The following is a 16,822-nucleotide window of genomic DNA, read 5'->3' as shown; positions in this document are numbered from 1 at the left end:
TCAAAGCAGTTTTGAATTTGTATAATCACCGCGAAATATTTTTCCAGAAATGATGATCCTGAAAGCTGATCTGAACCAGCTGTAGAAGAACAGCATAAATAAAAGGATTGAGCATTGAATTTGACAGTGCAAGCCAGTTCAGAGTTTCAATCAGTGGAATCGGCACTGAATCATTAATGAACGGCAGAACGGTGATACAAAGAAAGAAAAGGAGTCCAACAGAGGAGAAAAACTCCTAAAACAATAGCCAGAGTTTTGGTGGCCTTTCTCTCCATCTTACTGACAGTTGCTCCAGACTTTGTGTTCTGGATGCTGCGTGCCTGTCTCTGTGCCACAAGGAAAATCTTTAGGTAGATACAGAGCATTATGATCACTGGGAGATAAAATGACAAAATAGGTCCAATAGTGTTTTCTATGAGAACATCAATTAAACACCTTTCCTCACATTTGTCATTGTTTAGTCCAGCAATTATGACACAAATTCCAATCAGAGCAGAAACCCCCCAACTCAGCAGGATCATGACCACAATACCACGATGAGTTATCCTCGTCCTGTATGTCAGAGGCTGACACACTGCACAATATCTGTCAACAGATATGCAACACAAGTTCAGAATAGAAGCTGTGCTCAGTGATATGTCAAAACTGCTTCTCACTTTGCAAAATATCACCTCATGATAAATACATGAGCTAAGAGAGAACGCCATGCTGAAAGGAAAAACTACAATCCCAACAAGCAGGTCAGCCACAGCCAGAGAGAGGATGAGAGAGTTTGTAGGAGTGTGGAGCTGTTTGAAGTAAATGATGGAGATTATTACAAGAAGGTTTCCACATACTGTGATGATAGACAGTAACATTAGGAAAGTATTTAACAGAACACATATAACAGAAGGGGTCTTTGTCAGTGTGAGTTTGGAATCATCTGTTTTGTAGCACGGATGTACGGCAGTCAAACGTCAGTCCTGTTGAAGGTGACTTCAGGTTCCATGTTTCAGAGTTTCTGCAAGTCATTACAATTGTTATTACTAGCAAAAGGCAGACATTTGCAGCACGTTATATTTATAAATTAAAATATAAGATATTTCCATGCATGAGAGCTGATGTGCATTCTTGATCACATGTGCAGCTGTGCAGAACCTTCAAACTTATCAGCATTACTACCATCACAGAAAAAGCCGTCTGATCAGGAACTGCACCTTACTGCACCCATGAGATATTCAAGACGAACAAAAAAAAAGTCTGTGTGTGTGTGTGTGTGTGTGTGTGTGTGTATGTATGTGTGTACTCTTCATTTTTTGCTATGCCTCATTACAGTTTAATATGCCCATTTTAAACTTTCATTCCCAGGAAAAAAACCTGCAGCTTTTCTTGAAAATAGACGTTTCTTAGCAACCCGTCACCGCTTTTCCAGCAAGTGTAGTTAAACATACGTTTCTTAATGAGCAGTCACTGCTTTTCCAGCGCTTTTGCTTTTCCTTGTGCTGTTGAACATTGCTAAGTGACCTGTCACCGCTTTTGCTGCAGCTTACAGCATCTGCTGTTGACTTTCCAGGATGCTGCTACCAACACCAGCAGCATAACCACATGGTGGTTTTACACTACAAAAGCACATGGTTATGTTTCAGCAACAAAGGCACAGATGGTTAGGATTAGAGGATCTATTGATTAGAGGAAGGAGGCACATGGTAAGGTACAGAAAAAAAAAAACACATTCAGACAGGAAGCAAACACCAGACTTCCTCATGAAAGTCCGGGGTTTGTTGGACCCATCCACCACCCGTCCTGCCCACCCTATAGGGACCTTCATTCTCCTTATATTACTTTGTTACTGGCAGCGTTTTAACCCTGAAGCCATTCAACAGGGTACCATGCAGATGCGACAGGTTTTGTCTGGCCAAATTCTCATCTTATGTATCATGATGCATAAGCACTGAAATCTGGAAATCAGAACAAAAGTACAGACTTGTTGCATGGAGCAAAGTCTAATCTTGTTGCATTGGTGTGAACCAGCAGGTTTTCAGAATGTTAAAGATCAGCAGATTGCACGACACGCTCTCATCCCAACTTGTCACATGGTGCTGTTCTGTCAGTGCCCTCCTGCATCTTATGATTTTTAAGTCTCCTGCAGACTGTGGGAAGTTTTGCAATCTTATAAGTTTAGTTCAAGCCACACTGTGAGACATGGATCTTAAAAAACTTGGGTATGACATCAAGTTTGATGTGTGCAGACTGTGCGATGACATCACCAACTGAATTGCAGGCCACGACCTACGTCCATCGACGTAAATACACATGAACAGAGGGTTGTTGGCAGGCGTCATTCATCTACACCGCTGTAGTGGTAGAGAACAATGTAAATGACCAAATCAAGCCTTTGCTATAGCGGCATTTATGTGTGTCGATCGGTGTGTCGCAATCATGGCTGGGAAAAAAGGCCAACTTGGCACGCCACTTTTGCAACGATTGTTTTCTTTTTTCTGATACAGCCCAGAATTGCACAGTGTGTACGGGGCTTAAAGTATCCTTCTGTGTCAGCTGTTCACATTCCGGATTGTGTTACTGTGATGTCAACTAAGGCACATGGTGGGATGACGCAGCATGGTCCTTATGCACCTCAATCAAAACTGTATGTATTAATCTGTACTGTCACTTGTTACTGTTTATGACTGCCGAACTCTTGGCCAGCCTTGAGATAGAGATACTGGTCTCAATGGGTTTTTTATCTGGTTAAATAAAGGTTATATATATATTTCAGTCCAGTCGTATTATGGTTGGATGCAGGCTTTTGATGTCACACTCATATACACTAAAAGCACTGACAGAGCGGTGCTGTTTGAGTTCCATGTTAGAACGAGCTGGATTGCAAGTAGTTGCATATTTCAAATCATCTTGTCGTGAATTTTTGGTCCGTTTAAAGAATCAAAGACTAACCTTAAGACACTCTGGTAGAGCGCTGTGGTATTAAGAACAGTGTGATAACTTATTAATGTATGAGCTGATGAGGGTTTGAACAGTGATTCCAGCTGGCTCAGGAAAAATGAAAAAACTACCTAGTCAGTGAATATGAATCCTTGAACAGAATAAAAAGGATTATCCAGCTGCTCTGAGAGGCCAGGATGGCTAACATAGATTCCTTCTGAAAATGCAATGCAAGTTTTACACTAATTTTTAACTTTTCTTTTCATTCAATCCTTCATTTGTATTAAACTGTTTACTTTTTAAAAAGAAATAAAAGTGAAATGTTTGTTGATCCATATGCTTGCTCACTCATGTGTTATCATAATTGTGTCTCAGTTAGACGTTGTGATGCAACAGCCTTCAATTAAAGGTGTGAATGTATGTTGTGGTTATTGGTCCCTGGGCTGCCTTTGCACACACACACACACACACACACACACACACACCCTTCTTGCCTGCATCTTCACACCTGCTCAACCTGGGCCCTTTTTGTTTTCAAGCGACAACACTAATTGAGCAACACAAATTAATGGCTACTTAATGATCTGAATAATGACATAATACACCCACTGAGTCCAAATTCATGAAAAACAAGAAACAAACAATGAGTGTGAGTTAGCCCTCAATATAGTCGAGGGAGTGCATTCTGTTTACTGACTGATTGTCAAGCTGGAAGTTTTCTAAGGTGTAAAAATGATGATTAAGTCTCGATGGAATGCCTCTGTTTGCATCATGCTGTTATGTAACTGAATACCCAGACAGCAGAAAAAAGAACAATTGATAGTCTCCACAATGTTTCCAGTGTCGAACATAGAAAAGTTAACTATGATGATGCTAGAAAGTTACACTCAAAGCTCCATCAGAGGTGACTGAACACAGGACTGGTCTAAATCAGTTTTTATGCATTACATAAATGCACACTGGACTGGACTCTCTCTGTTTACACTGCACACTGCAGGTTAATGTATTTTGACTGTAGATATTTTCACTGCAATTCCTCCATTACATCTTTTGTACATACATTTTGTGTTCTTTAGATTTCATTATTTCATTTTGTATTTTTAAATTGTTACTTTTATGTGTCGTACTCTATATAAATAAATTATTTTATTCTTCCTTTTTTTATTGTTTTGCCCCAAAACACCAAGTCACATTCTGTGTGTATGTAAATGTACTTGGCAATAAAACTTGATTCTGATTCTGATTCTGAATCCGTCCCATAAAGGTCCATCCATCCATCCATCCATCCATCCATCCATTTTCTCCTGCTTATCCAGACCTGCCTTGCTCCTCCTGAATTCAGGGTTCGACTGTCCGGCAGACCCTCCTTTCTAGAACTCCTGAATAAACCTTACCACGGAGGCTGAGGAGTGTGACCCCCTATAGTTGGAACACACCCTCCGTCCCTCTTCTTAAAAGAGGGACCACCACCCCGGTCTACCAGTCCAGAGGCACTGCCCCTGATGTCCACGCAATGTTGCAGGGTCATGTCAACCACGACAGCCCCACAACATCAAGGGCCCTAAGGAACTCCGGGGGGACCTCATCCACCCTTGGGGCCCTGCCACCGAGGAGCTTTTTGACCACCTCGGTAACCTCAGCCCCAGAGATGGAACAGCCCAACCCTGAGTCCCCAGGCCCTGCTTCCTCACCGGAAGGCGTGTTGGTGGGATTGAGGAGATCTTCGAAGTATTTCTTCCACCGATCCACAACATCCTGAGTCGAGGTCAGCAATGGAGGCACGGAACATGGCCCACTCGAACTCAATGTCCCTTCCTCCCCCGGGACCCGGGAGTTGAAGCTCCTTCTGACGGGAGACTCTGCCAGACGTTCCCAGCAGACCCTCACAATGTGTTTGGGTTTGTGTCTGCAAGGTCTGACCGAGGTCCTCCCTCACCAACGGAGCCAACTCACCACCAGGTGGTGATCGGTTGACAGCTCCGCCCTCTCTTCACCCGAGTGTCCAAGACATACACCTGCAAGTCCAACGATACGACTACAAAGTTGATCATCAAACTGCGGCCTAGGGTGTCCTGATGCCAAGTGCGCATATGGACACCCTTATGCCTGAACATGGTGTTTGTGATGGACAATCTATGACGAGCACAGAAGTCCAATAACAAAACACCACTCGAGTTCAGATGGGGGGGCATTGAAGTCCCCCAGCAGAACGAGGGAGTCCCCAGAAGGAACGCTCTCCAGCACCCGGTCTAAGGACTCCAAAAAGTCCACGGGAAGGAGGTCCCACGTCGCCTCTTTGGGCTGTGCCCAGCTGGGCCCCACCAGGCAATTGCCATCGAGCCCCACCCCCAGGCCTGGCTACAGGGGGGGCCCCAGTGACCTGCGTCCGGGCGAGGGAAACTTTGAACCATTTGTCTTTTTTATCAGAAGGGGTCTGGTAAGCTACACTTTGTCTGCTCCCTCCCCTAAGACCTGCTTGCCATGGGTGACCCTACCAGGGGCATAAAGCCCCCGACAACTGAGCCCCTAGGATCACTGGGACACGCAAACCCCTCTACCAAGGTGGTAGCTCAGGGAGGAGTCCCATAAAGGTGCCTGTCCCAAATATAAGCCCGTTGAGTTAGGTGGTGCAAGCAAATAATAGCCCAGGCTGTTAATTAAAGTTTTATGGGAGTAAGTAAGTAATATCTTTCATCAGAAATAAAACACATGCTCTAACTTCTTTTTCACAAGCACATCTCATTGTCAGCACAGTGACATGTTGTCCCCTTATCATTATTGTTTTTTTTGTTTAGTTTTTTTCAGTTATATAAAAACGTCATCAGCCTACATCTGCCTTTGCTTTTGCTACTAAATATAAAACTATGTCCTCTCTACTGCTGTACAACACAGTGCTCTGTTGTTTCTGGAGAGGACCACAACAGGGTGCTCATAGCTCCTGTTAACTTCTGATGAATACAGTTTGCTGTGGGTTGTGAAAGAAGCATATACTGATCTGAACTCAAATGAAATAGCAAATCTGAAAATTAAACTGCATGATCAAAAATGCTGTTGTTTTTTTGAATGGGTGCATTATTTGGCACAGAAATAAAATTCATATTCAATCATCCAATTTGTATTTTAGTTTTCATCTTAAAGAACGCATGGCCAAACGCTGTGACAATATTTTAATTGACAGGTAAATTGGTATACATACATACATAGCTGACTTAAATAAAGTTTGATTCTAACCTAAATAAATATAGGTGTTAAATTATGAAAGACTGCACCTTGAAATTATGAAGTATATCATGCACAGCTCAAATAAAAGAAAAACTACATGTAAATAAATATAACTATCTACTTGACATATTGTAGCATCTTTCTTTACAGTAAACTAATATGATTTGACTGTGCTCCCTGAGCTTCAGTGGCAATAGACTAAATACAGATGTGATTGTAATTGGACACCTTTCTGTTCATGCATTTTTTTTCTGGGCGTATATTCATATTTTTTCATTGTTCAATGAAATAGTCATTTTATTATTCAGGTGGACAGCTAATTTTAGGGTAGAATTTAATTTAAAAAAAAAAAATGTGGAATGGGTTGGGTGATGGTTTGAAACAATGCACGAACATGAATTAATTTTTTTTTAAATATACAAAAAATAAATTTTGTCAAGTATATAGATGAGGAAAGATTGGGGTGTTTCTACTGATTTTGCAACACTGAGGAATATTTTGGTTTGTCAATGAACCTTGGATAGTTATTAGTAAGTAATAGTAAGTTGCTCAGCTCTGCGCTCACTGACCTTAATCTCTTTACTTTATAACTTGGTTTTAATTTGACAGGCATTCATTTGTGATGCACTGTTGTGTGTAGCTTTTTTGTGTCTTGTATATTGATGTGCTTTTTGTGTAGCTTCATGTCTGTCTTGTGTCTTCCCCTTGGTATCACCTTATATCGTGTGCTATTGTGTGTATTTTTCGACTTCTGTAATTCTTTTTTCCCTTTTGTACAACTCCATATTGTCATATCTTTGTGCTGTGTATTTCTTCTGACCTGCTGAGGGACTGCAGATGCAAATTAGGTCTAAACTATAATAAAGCAATATCACACTCGTGCTATTGTACTGTATATTTTCGCAGCTACGATTTGGTCACAGGCACAAGTCCGTAGGCGGAGTCCGCAGGCTGGGTGCCGAAGATAATCACAACCTGTATCAGACAGCATGTGTGTGTGTGTGCGTGTGTGTGTGTGTCAGTGTCTCTCAGCCTGTGGTTAGTGTCAGACGAGTATGTCCCTGCCTCACTGCACATCCTTGTAACATCTGTGACAGCTGGTTTACTCCAGTGAACTGCAGTTTACCAAAACCTGTCTATGACAGCTGCTCCCCTCCTGGGCTGCAGGTAGTAGACTTTTGCATCAGGCAGGATTTTGCTCAGGTATTTAATGAGCGATGATGCCGGTCAGACAGGATTTCCTCGCTCATCAAACATTGCTACAATCCACAGTAACGTTAGATAACTACCAACTGTTAATGTTTGCCAAATTAACATTTATATCACATGATGTACAACAAAAACACAAAAAAACAGAAAACATGATGCTGAGATACAGTTCGCAGAGTGTAATGACGCATGCTTGATACTGACTGTGCCAATTTTATTTCTGTACTGACTCGACTGTTGACTATTTCAGCACTCCAGACTATATGTCACAGCAGTTTAGTGTTGGCATAATTACCTTGAAATATTTTCCCAGAAATGATAATCCTGAAAGCTGATCTGAACCAGCTGTAGAAAAAAGCATAAATAAATGGATTGAGCATTGAGTTTGACAGTGCAAGCCAGTTCAGAGTTTCAATCAGAGGAACTGGCACTGAGACATTATCTAAAAGCTGAAAAGTAAAACAAAGAAAAAAGGAGTCCAGCAGAAAAGGAAAACTCCCATCACAACAGCCAGAGTTTTGGTGGCCTTTCTCTCCATCTTACTGACAGTTGCTCCAGACTTTGTGTTCTGGATGCTGCGTGCCTGTCTCTGTGCCACAAGGAAAATCTTTAGGTAGATACAGAGCATTATGATCACTGGCAGGTAAAAGGAAAAATGGGTCCCAAAATGTTTGCAAGTAGAGCATCAATAAAACAATTTTCCTGACATTTTTAAGATTTAATCCCGGAATTATAAAGCCAATGGCAACTAGAACAGAAACACTCCAATTGATGAGGATCATGACCACAACAATGTTAACATTTATCTTAGTTCTGTATGTCAGAGGCTGACACACTGCATAATATCTGTCAATAGATATGCAACATAAATTCAGAATGGAAGCTGTGCTCAGTGTTACATCAAAGCTGTCTCGCACTTTGCAAAATAAATGTTCATAATACAAACACGAGCTAAGAGCAAACGCCATGCTGAAAGGAAAAACTACAACCCCAACAAGCAGGTCAGCCACAGCCAGAGAGAGGATGAGAAAGTTTGTAGGAGTGTGGAGCTGTTTGAAGTAAATGATGGAGATTATTACAAGAAGGTTTCCACATACTGTGACAACAGACAACAAGCCAAGAAAAATATATAATAAAACACATTTGGTAGAAAGAGTGCTTGTCATTATGTAAGAAACATTATATTTTTCATAACAGGGATGCACATCAGCATGGTTAACAATGACATCTGGGGCCATGTTTCTTCATTCCTGTAAATCAGTTTTCCACTATGAATTGACAGTCTTCAAAGTATAAAAGATGCATGTTTATCTTAAAATGTTTTTGAATTTTAATCTGTCAATACAAAACTACAAGAGACTTTTGTCTGTCATACGTTTTAAACACTGAAGATGGTCCCCTTATCAGAGCTGATGGGTGTTCCCTGTTATTCTGCCACAGTGCACGACCTTTTGTCAACCTCTATCTCATTACCATAATGAATGCATTCACTTATCGTCCAATCAAATGTGTTTTCATTGTGATAATAATCATAATAGATAAAGATTTACAGAATAAAAACAAAATTTCAGAAACTAATGTAGCCCCTCCCCTGCCCCCCTTATGACATAACCAAAATTAAGAACGTTAGAGAACAAATGTTAAACAGCACAGCCTACATGAATGGATGGGGGTGCAAATACAAAAATACAATTTCATAAGTTATTTATAAAGCCGGGGACAAACAGCATTTTACCAACTACAGGACTGTATCATTACTCTCCCAGTTCTCTAAAATATTAGCAAACCGGTTTATCAGAAGGTTGGATAATTTCTTTGAAAAGCATAATTTACTATCAGACAGTCAATACAGTTATATATATAGCATAGCATAGCATAGCATATAGCATATAGATCAACACTGGCACCAATTGTGTTAATAGAATAAGTTACTGGATGTTTTAATGAAGAAGTATGTAGCAGGAGTTTCTTTTAATCGATTTTTAAAAGAGGTTTAAACCATAAACCATGACATGTTAATCCAAAAACTGGAAAAATATGGTATAAGAGGGGTTGTGTTTGAATGGTCAAAAAGCTACATGAAAAACAGGCAGCAGTTTGTGCAAATGGGTGATTACATATCAACGTGCCTAGACATGACTGTTGGGATGCCACAGGGGTCGGTATTAGGTCCACAACTGTTTTTGTGTGTTTCTTTGTTTGTTTTTTGTACATAAAAGATATATGAGTGGTATCCAAGAAATTGAAATGTGTTTTATTTCCAGATGATACCAATGTACTTTGCTCTGGGGAAAATTTACAGCAGCTTTTGGAGGACGTCACAACAGAAATGAGAAAATTACAACAGTGGTTTAGCATAAAAAAGTCGTTATTGAATTTTAACAAAATTAAATTAATGTTGTTTGGAAACCACAATATAGAGACACAGGTATAGATGATGAGTGATAATGTTAATGAACATGAATAAATTTTTTTTTTAAATATACAAAAACTATATTTTGGCAGGTACATGGATGAGGAAAGATTGGGGTGTTTCTATTGATTTTGCAACACTGAAGAATATTTTGGTTTGTAAATGAACCTTGGATAGTTATTTATTTATTTAATAGGATGGTAAGTTAACGGGGGACGGTTGCTTGTACAATAGTTGTAAATAAATTGGGGAATTTGTTGAAATAATATGAGTTTGAAGAAAAAAATGAGAAAGGGGTAGAGACATATATGTTTTACTTTTACCTACTCCCTTTTGGACGCTTTTTAACATTTTTTAGAATGTTTTAATTTTTGGTTGGAAATAAAGCAATTCATTCATTCATTAATAAATAAGTAAGTAAAAAACTACGAAGTTTGACGTTACACCATGGTCACGCGGTTCACGGGACACCCAAGCTTTGAGTGGCTTTTCATGTCAAGGATCGTAAGATGGTACGGGCAAAATTTGAAGTAAATTGGGTCAAATCTAAGGGGGGAAATCCTTAAAGTGTAACCCTTGTAAATGGCTACAAATGCACAGATATTTCACAGTATATTCAAAATGGCTGACTTCCACCAAGAGGCTTTTTGTGTATCTTCTATATTACATATTACATGTGCCTAATAGTGTTTGTGCATTTTGGCAAAATAGACAGTGGGGACCGCTTTGTAAAAAATTTTATAGGGAGCACTCCTGAGTTATTTAATCTCACATAAAAATAATTATGTTAATTAAATTTTAAAATTTTTCAGCAGTTCTGACATGTGCGCAAAGTTTCATGAGTTTTAAATAACCCAAGCCTTTAAAAAGCAATTTGTTTCAGGTAAGAATAAAAATGTAGTTTCAATAGGGTTTTGGCAATCGCCACAGTCGGTGCTTGACCCTAATAAAACGAAAGCCTTTATTAGTTAATTATGTTTTGTTCATGTTAGGGATGATAATTAATCAGCGATCGAATAATCTGTTGTTAAGAATTTCATCGAACATGTGAAATTTAAATGATTAATTTTTTGGCTATGAAATGCTGTATAGTATATGCAGAATGTTGCTTTTAGCTATTTGGTATTTGGCACATCATGTGTAAAGAGCAAAGACGCAATTCTAAAGTCCCCCTTCCTCCCCCTAGATGTGCCTTAAGATCCTGTCCATGAATGTCACAAAAAGCATGGGTGACAAGGGACAACCATGGTGCAGGCCAACACCCACTGGAGATGTGTTTTACTTGGCGCTGAGTATGCTATCAAAGCTCTCACTTTGGTTATACAGGGGATGGATGTAATAGTGATCCTGGTATCCTTTGGATCGTCTGTATTCCCACAAGACTAACATGCGCCCAACAAATAACATTATAATATTAATGTTAAGTTATGCAACTAATCAAAAGTTATGAAGGTTGGGTTTAGGCAAGTAAAGTTACTGTGTTTAGGTGTAGGGAAAGAAACATAGTGAGAATGTATCTTAAAATGTTGCAAGGTTTTAAACAGTGAGGAAGCCCTCTTGACTCTATCTCCACTCAACTTCACCAGCCAGTCGCCCCAAACCTATTTTCTGTCCTCTCCCACTTCATCAATATCTCTTTGACAACTGGTTTTCCAAACACAAATGCAGCTAGAGTCCTTTTACAGGAACTCACACTCAACCCTTCCAATGTAAAGAATTACAGATCTTTCTCTCCTCTTCCATTTCTTTTTTAAACAGTTGAAGGTGTCTTCACTGAGCTATTATGTTTTGCCACCAGACAAACCATCTCAGGCCCTGCTCAGCTGGCAACTCGCACGTTTGCTCGAAAACAATCTTGTCTTTGCTCACTAATTGTCCATATGTTTAAAATGGTTCAGTGGTGTGACCAGAACGCTCTTATTCTCGACACAAGATGTCATCTTGAAGCCACACAAGACAGTTATATTGCTCCTGTTATAATTCACAATCAACCCATAAAACAACATCATTCAAATACCTGGGGTACTTGTAGACAGTGCGTGTCCTGGTCTTACCATGTGAAATTAATCTGCAGTCACGTTCTACAGAGGATTTACATTTGGAGCCAGCAAGAAAAGCCTCAGTGTCTTCTATTGCTCAAGCATACAAAATGTCCTGCAGTATGGATGCTCAGTCTGCTTCAGCGGCCTCTCGGTTCAGCTGAAAGCCAGGATACTATGTTTCCTGGGATGCTGCCCCAAAGCAGTGGGTCACTCTGTTTAAAACACCTTTCTCAACAGCTTCACTAACTGCACCCTCAGACTGGCTGATAAAAACTGACTGATGTGGCTGCATGTGCCATCCAACCTCTGCAGTTTATCCAGAATGCAGTGGCCTGACTGGTCTTCAACCTACCCAAGTTTCCTCACACTGCTCTGCTCTTCCGTACCCTCTACTGACTCCTTGAGCCTGCTCAATCTGATTCAAGACATTTGCATTTGCCTTTTGTGCTGTGAACTGCTAAAGCTCATCGTAAGTCCAGTAACATGATCAAACCATACACCCCAGCTTGTCCACTGCACTTTACTAGTGCTAATAGGCAGGCGACTCCCGAACTACAAAGGGGCATGGGTACGGCTCTACAAAGTTGCAACTGTTTGCTGTCCTGATTCTTAAACTGAGAAACAAACTCCCCGTTGTAATTTGGTCAACAGAAACTCTTTACATTATCTGTTGCAGTCTGAAAGTGCATCTGCTCAGACTGACCCTTGGACCATAAAATGATATAATCTTTATCTTCTATCTATGAAGTCAATGCACTTGATTGATTCCTGTCTGTTTGAGGTTGGGGGATGTATTAACTAAAACTGCTTTGTACAAAAGTGTAAACTAAATTAATATATTGCAATGTAATGTAATCTCGAAAATATTTGTGTTCTTTTCTTCTGCAGGTCTGTTTAAGCACGTTTCTTCAGTAAACCAGGGTACAGATTATGTAACAATGGAAAATGTAACACATTTTGTAATAATTCTCAAGTTTTGTAATTTAAAAAAGCCTGAACACAATATGCATTATTGTTTGTTGTTGCACTCCAGAATTGCACTTTTTTGTGATGAAAATGTTCTAATTTACAGCATTATTCAATAGAGGACACCCAACCAAAATCGATGCCTTCATATGTCATATTAATATGATAAGTTTTATTTAATGCATTTTAGCAGGACTCATACTAACCCAAAATCAAAAAATCCAGAACTCAGTAAGTGTCACTTTCTACCGTAAGTCAATAGAAACTGTACTCGAGGTTTTAAAATATAGAAAGCAGGATAGTGCAGTGTTTCACTGACACAAACATCTTAGTATTTGTACACACAAATGTCAGGACACACCAGACATACACAAAATTAATTGAATATATAATTAAATATATACTGCATGATGTTGCTCATGCTTATTAAGTTTTAATATGCTGTAACTTAGACATTAACATTGTGAAAATGTTTTTGTTCATTCAGTGTATTTTGTTTTCTAAGTAAAGTGTTACACCTTTTGTTATTATTAATATTTTTTATCATTCTTAGATTAAACAGAGTGAAGGAAAATTTAAATTTTTGTGTCAGAAACTTTCAAGGTCCAATATTATTATTAGCAATTGGGTTTTGGCATAAATTAAGCTTTAATCTTACTCTCTCTCTCCTCTACAGTAAATGCCAAATAAGAGAAAGTCTAAACCCAATGCATTTTATTCACACTCAATATCATACCATAACACATGCTGCCTTCTAACTACTGGCCTGTGATAGATATAACTTAGATATAACTTCTCCCTGTCTTGTGAGGCAATGCAACTTCATTTATATCACATTTTCATACAACGTGGCATTTCAGGTTCCTTTCTAAAGTTAAAAAAAAGAACTTATGAAGGAGAGTCTTTAGTCCTTGTGAGAACTGTCTGATTAATTTACAACAAGCTAAAGCCTTTTGAGGGTCTTTTTTGAGAGTCCTGTCAAAGGTTCATTGCAATTATGAATTAGTTTACGCTTTGTACACAAAGTACTAGAGTTTGGCTTCTCATGTAAGATATAATATAAGCTGATAATGTTACTGCTTTATTGTGACTATTTAGACAAAGACAAGAGTTACCTGCAACGCTTAAGGGGCCAGGTCACAAGGGTCTAATTAAATATTTGGGAAATTTAATTTAGTTTAACTGTGAAAAAAATAATGGATAAAAACATCCATCCAGTATGTTTTGAGTAACCAAGGAATTAATAACCTTTCATACATAGCAACTCCAACCACTATTGTGTGATGACAGGCTAATAACAGCTGCTGTTCCAAAGGGACATACAGACCACAAAGTGTTCAGTGAGTTTTGTACTTGAGTTGGTGGACAGTTAAGTTGGTGCCAAGGGCAAGTTAAAACAAAGCCAAGAAAAGTCCATATTATTTTACATTTAATTTACTTTTTTTTTTTTTTTCGGTTCAATTACAAAATGTGGAAATCTGGTGGCCAGTAGAATTTAGTGTACAGTTAAACAAATGTCAGCCTAACATAGTGATGGACAGATTTATTTTCAGCACTCCAGAGAATATGTCAAAGTAGTTTTGAGCCAGCAAAATCACCCTTAAATATTTTCCCAGAAATTATGATCCTGAAAGCTGATCTGAACCAGCTGTAAAAGAAAGCATAAATAAAAGGATTGAGCATTGAATTGGAGAGTGCAAGCCAGTTCAGAGATTCCAACATTAAAAGTGAAACAGTATCAGTACTAAAAGCATTCAGAGTCATAAAGAAAAACAAAGGAGTCCAGCACATCAGAAAGACTCCCATAATGATAGCCAAAGTTATTGTAGCCTTTTCTCCATCTTACTGACAGTTGCTCCAGACTTTGTGTTCTGGATGCTGCGTGCCTGTCTCTGTGCCACAAGGAAAATCTTTAGGTAGATACAGAGCATTATGATCACTGGCAGGTAAAAGGAGAGAATAGCTCCTATTGTATTTACTAGTAAAACATGAATGAAACACTTTCCTTTACATTTATCTTGGTATAATCTTGTCACTGTATGGTCAACTGCAACCACAGCAGAAACACTCCAGCTGACCAGAATCATTATCACAACAACATGACCATTTATCTTAGTTCTGTATGTCAGAGGCTGACACACTGCATAATATCTGTCAATAGATATGCAACATAAATTCAGAATGGAAGCTATGCTCAGTGTTATATCAAAGCTGTCTCGCACTTTGCAAAATAAATGTTCATAATACAAACACGAGCTAAGAGAGAACGCCATGCTGAAAGGAAAAACTACAACCCCAACAAGCAGGTCAGCCACAGCCAGAGAGAGGATGAGAAAGTTTGTAGGAGTGTGGAGCTGTTTGAAGTAAATGATGGAGATTATTACAAGAAGGTTTCCACATACTGTGACAACAGACAACAAGCCAAGAAAAATATGTAATAAAACACATTTGATAGAAAGAGTGGTTGTCATTATGTAAGAAACATTATATTTTTCATAACAGGGATGCACATCAGCATGGTTACCAATGACATCTGGGGCCATGTTTCTTCATTCCTGTAAATCAGTTTTCCACTATGAATCAACAGTCTTCAAAGTATAAAAGATGCATGTTTATCTTAAAATGTTTTTGAATTTTAATCTGTCAATACAAAACTACAAGAGACTTTTGTCTGTCATACGTTTTAAACACTGAAGATGGTCCCCTTATCAGAGCTGATGGGTGTTCCCTGTTATTCTGCCACAGTGCACGACCTTTTTGTCAACCTCTATCTCATTACCATAATGAATGCATTCACTTATCGTCCAATCAAATGTGTTTTCATTGTGATAATAATCATAATAGATAAAGATTTACAGAATAAAAACAAAATTTCAGGAACTAATGTAGCCCCTCCCCTGCCCCCGTTATGACATAACCAAAATTAAGAACGTTAGAGAACAAATGTTAAACAGCACAGCCTACATGAATGGATGGGGGTGCAAATACAAAAATACAATTTCATAAGTTATTTATAAAGCCGGGGACAAACAGCATTTTACCAACTACAGGCCTGTATCATTTCTCTAAAATATTAGCAAACCGGTTTATCAGAAGGTTGGATAATTTCTTTGAAAAGCATAATTTACTATCAGACAGTCAATACAGTTATATATATAGCATAGCATAGCATAGCATATAGCATATAGATCAACACTGGCACCAATTGTGTTAATAGAATAAGTTACTGGATGTTTTAATGAAGAAGTATGTAGCAGGAGTTTCTTTTAATCGATTTTTTAAAAAGAGGTTTAAACCATAAACCATGACATGTTAATCCAAAAACTGGAAAAATATGGTATAAGAGGGGTTGTGTTGGAATGGTCGAAAAGCTACATGAAAAACAGGCAGCAGTTTGTGCAAATGGGTGATTACATATCAACGTGCCTAGACATGACTGTTGGGATGCCACAGGGGTCGGTATTAGGTCCACAACTGTTTTTGTTTGTTTCTTTGTTTGTTTTTTGTACATAAAAGATATATGAGTGGTATCCAAGAAATTGAAATGTGTATTATTTCCAGATGATACCAATGTACTTTGCTCTGGGGAAAATTTACAGCAGTTTTTGGAGGACATCACAACAGAAATGAGAAAATTACAACAGTGGTTTAGCATAAAAAAGTCATTATTGAATTTTAACAAAATTAAATTAATGTTGTTTGGAAACCACAATATAGAGACACAGGTATAGATGATGAGTGATAATGTTAATGAACATGAATCAATTTTTTTTTTAAATATACAAAAACTATATTTTGGCAGGTACATGGATGAGGAAAGATTGGGGTGTTTCTATTGATTTTGCAACACTGAGGAATATTTTGGTTTGTAAATGAACCTTGGATAGTTATTTATTTATTTAATAGGATGGTAAGTTAACGGGGGATGGTTGCTTGTACAATAGTTGTAAATAAATTGGGGAATTTGTTGAAATAATATGAGTTTGAAGAAAAAAATGAGAAAGGGGTAGAGACATATATGTTTTACTTTTACCTACTCCCTTTTGGACGC

At 38.5% G+C, this 16,822-nt stretch overlaps 3 pseudogenes; all 3 read right to left on the bottom strand.

Annotated features, from left to right (window-relative positions):
- On the bottom strand, window positions 1-988 carry LOC148186957 (trace amine-associated receptor 1-like; annotated as a pseudogene).
- A 6,628-nt stretch (window positions 989-7,616) lies between these two features.
- LOC148186956 (trace amine-associated receptor 1-like) lies at window positions 7,617-8,588 on the bottom strand (annotated as a pseudogene).
- A 5,752-nt stretch (window positions 8,589-14,340) lies between these two features.
- On the bottom strand, window positions 14,341-15,314 carry LOC148186955 (trace amine-associated receptor 1-like; annotated as a pseudogene).
- Between the last annotated feature and the right edge of the window lie 1,508 nt (window positions 15,315-16,822).

This window comes from Plectropomus leopardus, chromosome 16 (genome assembly GCF_026936395.1).
Source record: "Plectropomus leopardus strain MGB_pleo_1.0 chromosome 16, ASM2693639v1, whole genome shotgun sequence".
Classification (NCBI taxonomy): domain Eukaryota; kingdom Metazoa; phylum Chordata; class Actinopteri; order Perciformes; family Serranidae; genus Plectropomus; species Plectropomus leopardus.
The sequence above is the reverse complement of the archived record's forward strand: the minus strand, read 5'-3'. Positions and strand labels throughout refer to the sequence as shown.